The following is a 13,818-nucleotide window of genomic DNA, read 5'->3' on the forward strand; positions in this document are numbered from 1 at the left end:
CCTATTTTATAGATGCTTTTTCGAGATTGACTTATTTAGTTGAAAGTCAGAGTTACACAGAGGGAGGGAGGGACACCTTGCTGGGGTCTGGAGAGCCGGAGAACTGCTCAGTGCAGAACACGCCTGCACACCTGGAGTGAGAAGCGACGTGTGAGTGTGTGGAGGAAGAACATGGCTTTCCCAGTGGCTGCAGTCCCAGGACCCAGGGCCACACGAAGCATGCATCTTCCCAGTCATGACACTGGTTCAACAACAATGAACTCATTTACAGCTGCCCATGGAATCCATGTATCTGGACTTTTCTAAAAAGCAAAATCGCTGACTTTGGCTTTGTTATTTCAGAAGTCAGCCTTCTTGGAAGCTTGGAACTAACCTGTGATGCTCTCCTCCTGCTCTGAGATCAAGGAATTCTCCTTCCTCCAAGACCTCACATGACCCGCTAGACAGGGCAACCCACAAGATGCAGGACAAGCAACATATACCATGACCATGTTCAGAAACCCATAGCTCCTGGCTCCTGGTTCCAGCCTGGCCCAGCCCTGGTCACTGTGGCCATCTGTGGAGTGAACCAGTGGATGAAAGATCTCTCTCCCTCTCTCTCTGTTACTCTGTCAAACAAATAAACACACTTTAAAAACAAACAAACAAACCCACACTGCTTCCCTAGTAACAGCTGGGGTAAAGCCAGGCTTCTCCACCATGTCCAGGGACCTCTCTGAACCAGCCTGCTTCACATGTCAGCCCTCACCACGCATAGCTCACACCCTTGTCCTGGCCCCGGCCCGCTGGGACCCCTGCTCTAGCACAGAGCCTGCCCCCATCTAGTGCGCATTCGACTTGATCATGTATGCTACTTGCAGCTCAGCTCTGTGCACCACAGCAAACCATGGTGTCACCACACCAGGTCTGACACTCTCTCACCTGTCAGGCTACTTGAAACCATAAAGTTCAAAGGCAGATAAGGCAGAGCACCCTGCAAGATGGCCATAGGGCTCTTCCTGAGGCACAGGGAAGGAATGCTGGACACCAGCTCCCACCCCAGCTCCCCTGTGAGGTGCAGAAGCCCGGAACCTTGCCTCTTGCACTGAGCAGCTCTGCCCAGACCACCTGTCACCCTGCTCTGGGATGCTGTGTGAAAGTTGCCCAGTAAACTCTTTTATTTATTTTTTAAAGATTTATTTATTTTACTTAAAAGTCAGAAATACACAGAGAGGAGAGGCAGAGAGATCTTCCATCCGCTGGTTCGCTCCTCCAATTGGCCACAACGGCTGGAGCTGCACCAATCTGAAGCCAGGAGCCAAGAGCTTCCTCTGGGTCTCCCATGTGGGTGCAGGGGCCCAAGGACTTGGGCTATCTTCCCTGCTTTCCCAGGCCATAGCAGAGAGCTGGATAGGAAGTGGTTTTACCCACCACGCCACAGCGCTGGCCCCAACTCTTTTCTTCTTATATGGCGCGCCCGGCTCCATTCTCTGTTGCAAGATTCCCACTCAGCCTGCCAGCCAGTGTTGACACTATGCTCAGACACTGACATTCACACAGGGGAGCCTTGTAGCACATCAGTAACTGATAGAGATACCACAGTAAAGGAATGCGGCAGGCCACCTGGGGTGGGGCTGCCACAGCTGTCATTGGCAGGGAAGCCCACCCAGGTCCAGTGGTCAGTCCACCTGGTTCCCCAGAGACGAGGCTGTAGCAGATTCCTACTTCAGCTGCCTTGGAAGGCGTCTTACTAAGACTGCAAAAAAGACAACTTAAGCAGCAGTGCTTGCACGGTATGGCCTATGGATTACATTATACTCCCAAGCCTTTGAAATGATGCATTTTAATTATGCAACAAAATGCGCACAAAGTTCCATCTGTAGGACATTTACAGACGTCACACACACTCACAAAGAATGCCTGGCGCTCATGCACATTCAGTCGACACTGGATTATAACAACGGGGCGCCCCCCGCCACCGGCGTTCCTTAGAGTACGGAGGCTTAGCCTGGCAATCTCCCTGGCTGAGTTAGCACACAGCATCCTCCTCCAGCTGAGCTGGCAACGGACCTGGCAACACCAGGGCCAGAGCTCCAAGGGGCTCATTCACCGACACCAGTGAGGTTCACGTGTTACCCGCCAGCACCCTCCTCACCGGGGTCTTGCGCCCATCCTCAGCAAGGGGCAGCTGTGCCTCACTGCATCTGTGTCTTGTGTCCGGGTCACCTGGGGTCACCTCGGCTCTTTCATTGTGCATCTCAGGGGTTTTATTTTGAGGACTGAGCCACATCCCAAAGAGCCGGTCATTCTTCACTTCTTGCTGTGTGTGCTTGCTTTGAACTCCGAGGCAGAGTGGCAGCCTCTCCTGCTGACAAACTCTGCGGACCCAGGAGCCCCAAGGCCTGGCCATCAGCTAGGGCTGCACCACTACAAACTACGTGAGCCGGAGTCACTTCTCCAACTGTGCCTGCTTCGTGTGGGAGTAGGAACCAGCACAGCACACACCTTGGGAGATCTGGAAACACTCGCCTATGGGAAGTGACGACACAGAATCCAGCCTCCAGCACCTGTGGTTTCTACAAGTGAGCAGTCACCCTTGAGTCTATTTCTCTAGCTATAGTTACAGCTGCAGCTCTCAGCTACTGCAAAGACTCACGTCCATCCTCAAACGTCAGCAAGCCTGCTTCTTGGCTTTCATAAACTACTTGCTATCATTGCCTGTGAACAATCTCTGTGCGCTTTGGAGGTGGGAAAAACAGAGGAGAAATAGCAAAAGTGAACTCACTGGTTTTGGTGAGAATACAGTGGGTTCAGGGCTGTGATCTCAAAGAGTTACTCCCTAATCTTCTATTTACACAGGTCAGCTATCCTCCTCAACAGAGGCCACACAGTAAGTATTGACGCTTTGCGCAACACAAGGTTTCCATTCTAACTACTCACGCCTGCCATTAGTGCGAAAGCAACTCTAAGTCCTGTGCAAAGGAACGGGTAGAACTGTGTGCCAATAAAACGCTATTTACAGGCCGGCGCCGTGGCTCAACAGGCTAATCCTCCACTTAGCGGGGCCAGCACACCGGGTTCTAGTCCTGGTTGGGGTGCCGGATTCTGTCCCGGTTGCCCCTCTTCCAGGCCAGCTCTCTGCTATGGCCCGGGAGTGCAGTGGAGATGGCCCAAGTGCTTGGGCCCTGCACCCCATGGGAGACCAGGAGAAGCACCTGGCTCCTGGCTTCGGATCAGCATGGTGCACCAGCCGCGGCAGCCATTGGAGAGTGAACCAACGGCAAAGGAAGACCTTTCTCTCTGTCTCTCTCTCTCACTGTCCACTCTGCCTGTAAAAAAAAAAAAAAAAAAACACCATGCTGTTTGCAAAAACAAGAAGCTGGCTGATCTCCCCTGCAGAGCTCTCCCTCCTGTTATCAACCCAGAATTTCCCAGCTGTGCCCTTTGCAGCAGCAGCTCTGGGGGGCTTTGTCTGCCAACTCTGAAGATGCTAACACCTCTGGGAGCCGAGAGAAGTGAGAGAAAGCAGTCCGAGAAAAAAGGCAATCTCCCTCGGAGAGTGAAGGAGGGAGATGCGCAGTGAACTGCAGCTCAAGCCCGGTGCGCTGTAACCCTTGTGTTACCTTTGCTGAAGCTTGCTCTACCTTGAGACACTCACAGCTACATAGGCAAGCAAATCCCCACCCCTACCGAAGCCAGGTTGAGCGGGGTTTTCTTGTCGCATGCAAAGCAAAGTCTTTCGCCCATACGACGTGATTACAGCTATATTAAATATAGCCACACGAACTCTTCACGGTGGGTGCTGTTGGCACTCAGTTCGTATTTTATATTTCTTTAAAAGTTTGCTGACTTGCTCAGAAGAAGAAATTTAACAACCAAATCCCATTCCAACATGAGTTCAGAGCCATTCGTCTAAACATTTCTAGGACACTTCAGACATTTCTGCTGTGCTCAGGGACATCATCTTTCAAGTATCAATTGTTCCTGTTTTATTTATAAAGCTCTCTTGTATTTTGGTTACATTGCTTCTGGCTCTCCTCTTATTTTACATAATAAAAACAAGCAACTCCACTCATCAATCTCTTACTCCTCAAAGGTCTGATTGGAAAGACACAGAAACAGAAACATTTGCACTGCCTTGGTAAATCAACTTCTTCGTGTAAGGTTTTTTTTTTTTTTTTTTTTTGAGCAGGCAGAGTGGACAGTGAGAGAGAGAGACAGAGAGAAAGGTCTTCCTTTGCCGTTGGTTCACCCTCCAATGGCCGCCACGGCTGGCGCACTGCGGCCTGTGCATCGTGCTGATCCGATGGCAGGAGCCAGGTGCTTCTCCTGGTCTCCCATGGGGTGCAGGGCCCAAGCACTTGGGCCATCCTCCACTGCACTCCCGGGCCACAGCAGAGAGCTGGCCGCAGGCAGAAGATTAGCCTATTGAGCCACAGCACCGGCCTCATATAAGTTTCTTCCATGTCTCAGAGTCAGTTTTAGATATCAAACTCCAGGAGGCCATGGCTGCTGTCTTAGCTCTTGTCTCCAAGAGACAGGGGTGGTGCACATGGCTCTCAAGTAACACGTTCAGAAAAGCCTTCCAAGTCCACCCAAAGATGCTGAATCTTGAGCACAAAGAACTGGTAAAGGCCTCACTCACGGAATTTCAACAGGAGAGAGGGGGCTGGGACTGTGCCTCTACACAGCAGGCCAAGTGCCCCGCTCACACACCCTGTGCTCACAGCACCCCACTGACGTGCTGACCCCACAGGACAAAGTGCGATCCAGCAGCCCTCGCCTTACGTGTTATTTCCAACATGCATCAGACGTGAGATCCCATGTGGACGTTAGCAATGGGATTTGGTTCATTTTATGAGTTAGCTAGCTACTGTGGCTTGTGCCAAACGGCCGCCGGTTTAATGTCTGAAACAGCACGAATAGAGTCTATCAACACCGCATAAAGACGAGTTCCGAGACAGCACTGGGCTAAAATCAGAGTCAGCAGGACCGCGCCCCCTCTGGGGCCCCAGGGAGGAATCTCTTTCCTCATCTTTTCAGCCTACAGAGGCTTCCCAGAGTCTCGGGCCATGGTTCCCTTCCATCACCAAAGCCAGCAATGGGGGACTGCGTCAGCCCCCCACTCAATCTCCCCAAATGATTTTCAGCCTCCCTCCTCCACTTCTTAGGTTTCTTGTAATTACAGTGCCCCCCTACTCCCGCCAAATAATCGGGGATGCTCCTGTCTCGAGGTCAGCTGATCAGCAACTCTTCTCTACAACCCTAATTGCCCTTTGCTAAGTCTGTTCACAGATTTACAGGCATAGACATCTCCAGGGGCATCCTTTTGCCTTCCATAAGGGAGACAGATAAGAAGGAAATAAATGATATTGAACGACAGGTGGTGATGAGAACAATGGAGAAGCAAGGCAAGCCAGGGTCCAGGGCGTGAGACAGCACACGGATGGCTTTGTCTGGGTGAGTCGGGGAAGCGTTCACGGTGAGGGGACACGTGAGTACGAAGTAAGTGAACTAGCCCGATGCTCTGCTCAGAGGAAGACCCCCCTGCAAAGTGAATGTCAAATCCAAAAGAGGAAATGAGTCTGGCAAGAACAGGAAGGGGACCGTGGAGCCCAAGCCCAAGCCGTACCCAGGGCGAGAGGGACCGGGGAGCACTGCGTGGTGTTTTGTAGATTCTGAAGAGGATGGGGGATTTCACGCAGCCAGAGACGGAGGGGTTTTTTCCACCTGTATTTTTAGAAACACTTTATCTTACAATTATTTTAGAAGAGGTGCAATGATAATCCAGAAAATTTCCATGAACCTTTCGCTCCGCTCCCTTCTACGTTAACGCCTTATGTAACCACAGGACATTTATCACAGCTAACTCGCACCGGCACAGAGCTGTGCCGGCTGTCCTGACACGGCAGCGGTTCTGCTACCAACGCCCTCCCTCTGTCTCTCCCACGCTGCTCTGAGCCGCCCGTCTCTTAGTCTCCAGGCCGCGACAGCTTCTGTGACCTTGGTGCTTTTGAAGATACTGGTCAAGCATTCACAGAGCATCCTTTAATGTGAGCTTGTCTGATGTCTCACAATTGCACCGGGGTACAGGATTTGGGGCAGGAATTCCACAGGGCAGAAGTGACCTTCCCATCACATTGGCTCCTGGCGCCGATGACGTCACCACGGCCTGCCACTGGGGATAACTCTGATCACTTGGTTAGATAAGGTCGGCCAAGTTTCTCCACAGTAAGTTGCTATTTTCTCCTTTTCCTCCTCGGCTCATTAGAAATGAGTCATAACCGGCCGGCGCTGCGGTTCACTAGGCTAATCCTCCGCGTTGCAGCGTCGGCACCCCAGGTTCTAGTCCCGGTCGGGGCGCCGAATTCTGTCCCGGTTGCCCCTCTTCCAGGCCAGCTCTCTGCTGTGGCCCGGGAGTGCAGTGGAGGATGGCCCAGGTCCTTGGGCCCTGCACCCCATGGGAGACCAGGAGAAGCACCTGGCTCCTGCTATCGGATCAGCGCAGTGCGCCGGTCGCAGCGGCCATTAGAGGGTGAACCAACGGCAAAGGAAGACCTTTCTCTCTGTCTCTCTCTCTCACTGTCCACTCTGTCTGTCAAAAAATAATAAATAAATAAATAAAATAAAAATAGAAGACATTATTAAAAAAGAAAAAAAGAAAAAAGAAAAGAGTCATAACCCTGCCCACACTCAAGCAGAGGAGGACCGAGTTCCATCTTTCTGGAATGAGGAGAGTCAAAGCAGGTGTGGACGGACTCACATGTTAACAGTACCTGCAGCAGGGAGGACACTAGGCAGAGCAGGGAAGACACAACCAGGAGCACCAGCCTCCCTATCGGAGGGCTGGATTGAGGCTCAGCTGCTCCACTTCCCCTTCAGCTGCCTGCCAACGCACACCCTGGGAGGCAGCAGTGATGGCTTAAGTATCCGGGTCCCTGCCACTCCCACAGGAAACCTGGATGGAGTTCCAGACCCCGGAGTTCAGCCTGGCCCAGCAGGTGTTCGGTGAATTAACCACTGGATAGAAGATCTCCACCAAATAAAATATATTTCAAAAAACACTACAGTAATAAGTATTTTGAAAGAGACACTTTAAGGCCATGAAAATATTATGGTTCTCTTTTAAGTTTTGCCTGTTCCTTACAGCAGCCAACAATGGATCCTGACTGTAGACAGTGGTATACCAATATGGATTTCCTATTTCCTTGATTCCTCCTTTGATTACTATTCAGAATCCTTCTATATGGAAGATCTGCCCCTTTGTTTCTTTCTTCAATTAATTTTATAATTTCAAGTTTTACAATTAAGTCCTTAATCCATTCTCAGTTTTGTGCATGGTGTCAGATAGGGACTAATTCATTACCTGCAGGCAAATACTCAATTTTGTGAGTTCACTGTACTGTAGAAACTATCATAAATCCCTCATCATATATTCTTGGCACCCCAATCACAGATCAGCTGTCTATAAGTACACTGATTTCTTTCTATGCTATCTTCTCACACTGGTTTCTATGCCAGGACCACACTGTTTTGATTATCATTGTTTTATAATACATTTTGAAATGATGATGTGTACACCTCTACTTTTGTTCTTTTTTCTCAGGACCTATTTGGCTATTCCTGGTCTCTTGCGATTTCATATAAATTCTAGGGTTTTCAAATTTCTATGCAAAATCCATTGAGATGTTTGTTGCTAAGAACTGCATTGAATCTGCAGTGCACCGTGAGCAGTCTGAACATTTTAGCAACATCAAGTCTTCTAATCTACAATCCCTGACACAAGATGCCTTTTCCTTTGTGTCTTTTTTGATTGATGTTTTGTAATTTGCACTATGTAAGTCTTTCACACCTTCAGTCTATTCCTAAATATTTATTTTTGGTGCAATTACATTTTGTAACTCTCCTGAATTTGTTTATTTAACTCTAGCAGCTGCTTCCCCATGGGAGAACTCGGGGTCTCCCCTGGCACTGAGCTGTGCCACTGTGGTTCAAAGGTGACATGGCTAACGTCCAAGAGTTCCCAGCTTCTCCAAGCCTCCCATTCTTGGACCTTTTTGGTTCAGTGGTGGGCTGGAGCTCCTCAGCTACATTCCCAGACTCACCTAGAGGAACTGTCATCTCAGTTGTCACAAGGCACAGGGCTTCTGCAGGGGGTGGGGATAGAAAGTGCCTGGTCTACCACCTTGCTGATGTCACGTCTGACTTAGGTTTTTAAAGTACCATTGCTGCTGCTTGTTTGAAAACAGCTATACGGAGGTGATTGTTCTCCTAACCCAAACTCCTGTACTTTCCAATAGGCAAGTTGTTCAATGATGTCATCACTGAGCAGTGCCCCGGGGTAGCTGATGGAGAACTGCCTCAGACCACAGCTACTCATCCATCAGCCTTCTATGGACCCCCACCTGTAGCCCACGCACAGTGCTGTGTGCTGGGTGATGCAGACAGGAAAAATGTTCCTTCGTCCTCTGGCACACACATGTAACAGGTGCAACACAGTGTACTAACAGTGGGGTACCGATTTGTAAAAGTATTAGCACCAAGGAGGGAATGGCTGCTTTTATTTAAAGGCAGAAAAAGCAAACATATGTGTTGTCCTGAACTCCTATTGGCAGGGTTGGAGTCTGGTCGTACCAATTATTAACCAGTGACTCAAAATCCCTCAATCTCAAATTCTATAACTGCAGGTGACGACTGTACACACCAAGGCAGGCACCATGTGGTGGGTACCACCCAGTGTTGCTGCTCTCCTTGGCATGAAGGGAAACTCTATTCCCTGGTTCCCCCAGAGCTAGGAGGGACCACATGTTCCACTGTGGTGCAATAGCATGTAGGGGAGGTGGAGGGATGCCGCTCCCAGCTTGGCCCTGGAAACATCCATATACACTGTCCACTGTCTCTGCAAGACTCCAGGATGGATGAACCATCCTCCAGGCAGAGGGGAGTGAGAGCAGCCAAGCTGTGTGCACAGAGCAGCTGCCTGGAAAACACAGCCCGGCCCCCAGCAGGTCCCAGACTCCGGCTGTTGACGCCCATGGCCCACGGAACCTGCGCGCAGCTCTCGGCCCCCCTGATGCTCCACTCTGTACCCAGACCAAGAAACGAGATACCCGGCAACCTCACTTGTTTTAACCAAATGGAAAGCTTCGTCCTGGACACTTGTGTGTGCTCCTGACACGTGCTTCTCTTCTCGCCTTCCAGTCCCAGAAACGGTCTCCATGGACTACAGGAGGCTAAAGAGGGCAGGACGTTCCTCAGAGGAGCGGCCAGTGGAGCAGGGGACAAGCACTGTGTCTGGCTTGGAGGAGCGGCCAGTGGAGCAGGGGACAAGCACTCTGTCTGGCTTCGAAGGGACAAGGACAAATGTGGGCGTGCCCAGGAAAGCGGCTCCTTCAATGCCGCCTCAGAGCAAAACAGACGTTTCTCTCAGCTTCCAAGCTGCGCTGTGCAGGGATTTTTCTGTGTGCAAAGCTATGCAGCCTACGAGGGACCTGAAGCAGCCTCGGCCTCCTTACCACCACCATCAGACTGGCTGAGGCCTCACAGCGCAAGAGAATCCGGGAGGGTCACAGGGCACCACCTACGAGTCCCCCTCAACTTATTAAAGTCTGTGTGATCCACAAGCCATTGTTGCGGATCCCTGCGAACAACACCGAGCTCCAGGGAGGGTTGTGCGACAGCTTGGCTCCTGACATGGAATGGAACCACCTCTCAACTGGAAAAGCCACAGCTATGTGATCTGACCAAACCAAGCCACCTGAGCAAACACCACACACACACACCAGGGAAAAGGAGGCCAGGAGGTGTTTTCAGGTCAAAGGACCACCCGCACCTGATAAAGGACAAGGAAAACAGAAACAAGGAAACCCAGAGCCAGAAAAATAAAACACAGATGCACGGGACACTTACAAACCTTGCCCATGAGATGTTTCTATTCCATAAAGTCCTCTGCCAGGGCTGCCTGTGCCACCTCCTGGCCTGGTGCTTTGCCAGAACAGCTGTGACCAGCAAGCATCTCGGGGCAAGGCGTCCTGCTGACCGACCCACGCTGACCAAGCCCCAATGAGGCGCGAACTTCAACAGAGTCCCATGGGGGAGCCAATGCACTTTAGGCCATGAAGCTCTTTCCCTAGAAAGGCAATCACATCTGCTCAGATCTGTCCCATCAATCACGCCTACTGGTCACGGCTGGCCTCGTGGTGCCGCAGGTTAAGCTGCCACCTGCAAAGCAGACATCCCATTTGAGCTCCACTGGTTCGAGTCCCAGATGCTTCGCTCCCTGCTGAGAGCAGCGGAAGATGGCCCAAGTGTGTGAACCCCTGCAAACCATGTGGGAGACCTGGATGAAGCTTCTGGCTCCTGGCTTTGGCCTGGCCCAGCCCTAGCCATTACAGGCATTTTGTGGAGTAAACCAGCGATTGCAATGTCTCTTTCTCTTTCTCTCTCTGTAATTGTATTTCAAGTAAGTAAAGTAAATCATTGTTTAAAAGTGTTAAAAAATTTTAAAAAACAACCTACTTGTCTCCCATGTCCGGTGGACATGGGACAACTATGCCCAGGCAGGCTCACTGAGAACACAGACAACCATTCAGGTCTTTCCGTTCGCAAAGAATCCTACAGTCCAACCGAGGGCAACATGACAATGGCAGCCTCATCTCAGAAGTTCGTTTTGAAAGGTGCATTTCACAAGTGCTGCTAAACACTCAGAGATACGAAACAAGCTTAAGAGAAAATATCCAATCTGATGATTGCCATCTGTATCTCTTTAAGATATGCAGTTTGCATTATCTGGTGAACAGGCTATAAAGTGTCACCCACAGCAGGGATTTGACTCACTCCAGGACGTACGTGGAGACATCCTGACATGTCCACAGATACGAGATCTCCCACATCCAAAGTCACGAGAGCTCCCGTGTCTTAGCTGAGAGTTTGGGGGCTGCGGGGTTTTCCTTCTTTCCCTTCTACTTTCTTCCCTCTCTTCCACTTTTTTCCTCCTTCTGCCTGCCTTTAGCTTTTTCCTCCATTTTTATAAAAAGGAGGCAAAGAAAAGGATAGTACTATCTATTAGGTCATCCTTCCAAGCACCTTCCAAGTGTAACTTGGCCACCCCCACGGGGCCATGCGGATTCCTTCCACTGGCTTAACCCGCAAACTCCTGTCGAAGTTCAAGGAATCCATTTTTAACAGATTTGTTTTACAAAGTAGCAAAGGCAATGTGCGAATGCATGGTTTTAGGATGTTAAAGTCCTTAACACGTCCAGTTCCAAAAGTGGCATTATTGTTTTTTTATGTATCTGTGGGACCATTTCTATCTTTGATATAAAGACACACAGCGACACAATGTGCACACACACACAATGCACACTGGCTCTGCTGGTCTTGTGATGCGATGCAAGGTTCTCTTGGCTCTTCTGGTCTCTCCACTCCCCTGCACCCTGACGCCACGCACACACTGAAGTCATAGATTAGCCTCAGGGGATAAGGTGCAGCCTGAGCAGCCTGGACAAAGCAGCCCCTCTCCGCCCTTTTCTCTTCCTCTCCCCCCACCCCATTTTTATTTGAAAAACAGAGACACATAGAGGTCTTCCATCTGTTGGTTCACTCCCCAAATACCTGCAACAGCCAGGGCTGGGCCAGGCTCCAGATCAGAGACTGGAACTCCATCCAGGTCTCCTACATGGGTGGCAGGCACGCAAGTATTGGAGCCATCAGCTAATGCCCCCCAGGGTGTGCAGCAGCAGGCAGCTGGATGAGACAGAACCGGAACTTGAATGCAGGCAACCCTAATGCGGGAGGCAAGTGTCAGCCACTGCACCCAAACCGGCCCCTCTGTACTCTACTCTGGTCTTCCGTGCCCTACCCTCTGCCACCCTCTCGTCCACCTCGGCTCCTCCCAGCTCCATGTCTGCAAACCTTTGTGCCCCACTGAACACGGGGCAGACACATAGGAAGCAAAACCGTGCGAGGAAGGGAGGAGGTGGCCTGTAACTGCTCAGTGTTTTTCCAGAAGAATGCATTATTCTTTCCGACACAGGGAAAGACAACTGCTGGAATGCAAACAGGTGAATTTGTTTAGCAGGTGTGTAGTCCTGAGAAATGAATACACGACGCACCTTATCTGCACCCATTTCTCGCTGGCAGCCCCACCCTCACTGGCCGCCTGAGGCTTCCAACAGACAGGATCTGATTGTGCCCCACCCGGGGCAGGAGAGGTCTGTGTCATGTTCCCTCCGGAGGTGTTCTGCTGTCCTGCATGTCTCCCAGAACAGCACAAGCCTGCCTCACACTTTCTCAGCAGGACTGGGAAAACGAGCCCACATAGGCTTCTGGCCACATAGACTCCCAGGTGAAGCAAGCTTTGAGATGCACTGGGGACGTTAAATACTGTGGTGGGGTGGGGCTGGCTCCCTCCTGTTCCACGGGTGCCCTCCCAGCTTTCCCATGGAAATAGCAACTCCAGCTGTTGGCTATGCAGCCCCTCACCCGTCTCGGGATGCTGACCTCACCTCTTGGGAGACTGAGCCACACACAGGTTATGGAACTTCTGGAACCCACACAAGTGGTCAACAGTGCAGCTGCATAGTGGCCCACACTTGTCTGAGGGAAAAAACCCTCCTGGGGCCAGCGCTGTGGCTGAGTGGGTTAAGTGGCCCCTGTGACGCCAGTATCCCGTATCTGAGCCGGTTCAAGTGCTAGCTGCTCTGCTTCTAAAGATGGCCCAAGTATTGGCCCTGGCCACCACATGGGGGACATGGATGGACTTCTGGGCACCTGGCTTCGGTCTGGCCCAGCCCTGGCCGTGGTGGCCATTTGGGGAGTGAACCAGCGGATAGAAGATCCCTTTCTCATTCTGTCTCGGTCATTTTATTTTTCAAATAAATAAATCTTTTTAAAAAATCCTTCCCCTTTTCTCTCTCACACTTTGCATCTGGCTAAGGGCACAGTCATGGCCCTTGCACACGTGCGCCTCCCAGCATCGGCCCCCACCCCCACGGGGCCCTGCGGTCTTGGTGACAGGTGGCGGGGACAGCAACAGTAAGAGTTTCTGCTTTTAGAGATCCCACCAGCTGCACACACGGTTCGTCACACTGCTACATGCATGAAATCACGGTGCAACAGACCAGCACATAGGCGTTTCATACTGATCAACAGTGCTGCACTCTCCAAGGTTTCTCAGAGCCTTGTCATTTGGAAAAGCCCGTTGGGGACCCCAGGAGAAGACAGAGGGTTTAAAGGTCATTGTGTTTGCCCCTGATCTCCGTGTGGTCAGGATCTCAGGGACCTTGCTTTACCAGATAGCCTATGGGAGAGGCTGGCTTGCTGGTCTGATTTTAACACAATTGTTTAGGTTATCCGAGTCATTCAACCATTCTTTCCCTCTGTTCTACGAAGAAGCACCAGATCTGGGAGCATGGTATGGCAGGGGTGTCTCTAAGAGATGGAGGTGACAGGGGGGCGCGCTTGGAAGTGACCTAACCTCTCCCAGCCTCAGGCTTGTGGCTCGCAGAAGGGTACGTTATGTTTTCCTGCGAGGCTTGGGATGGTGTGTGTGTGGCGAGCGGTGTGTGCTGCTTACTGCCCTGTCCCCCTCAGAAGGCACCGCATGCAAGCAGGTCCTTGGGCAAATTTCAAAATCCAGTGTAGCCCATTTGTTCCTCTTTAAAACAGGAAAAAAGGTTCCGCTTCACAACACTGCTGAGATGGTGCAGGCCAAGCCCAGCGCCAGGCTTTGAGTGGCTTCCCCTGCGTGGTGCTCAGCTATTTCCCCCTGGCAGCCCCCAACCCCGTCACCCCCCTCACCTGCCCTGCAGAAGATGCACCGGATCCCAGGGCAACCTG

At 51.2% G+C, this 13,818-nt stretch overlaps 1 protein-coding gene across 4 annotated transcripts in view; it reads right to left on the reverse strand.

Moving 5' to 3' along the window:
- The window catches only part of CTXN3 (cortexin 3), a 90,326-nt gene that overhangs the window by 73,048 nt on the left and 3,460 nt on the right, over positions 1-13,818 (reverse strand). Inside the window, exon 1 of one of the 4 annotated variants that reach the window (XM_062189797.1) lies at positions 11,345-11,378. The exons of the other annotated variants lie outside the window; for them this stretch is intronic. The gene's annotated coding sequence lies outside the window, so the exon portion shown is untranslated. Of the gene's footprint in view, positions 1-11,344; positions 11,379-13,818 lie in introns of those variants that run through there. 4 annotated transcript variants of the gene reach the window in all.

This window comes from Lepus europaeus, chromosome 4 (assembly GCF_033115175.1).
Source record: "Lepus europaeus isolate LE1 chromosome 4, mLepTim1.pri, whole genome shotgun sequence".
In the NCBI taxonomy this organism is placed as follows: Eukaryota; Metazoa; Chordata; class Mammalia; order Lagomorpha; family Leporidae; genus Lepus; species Lepus europaeus.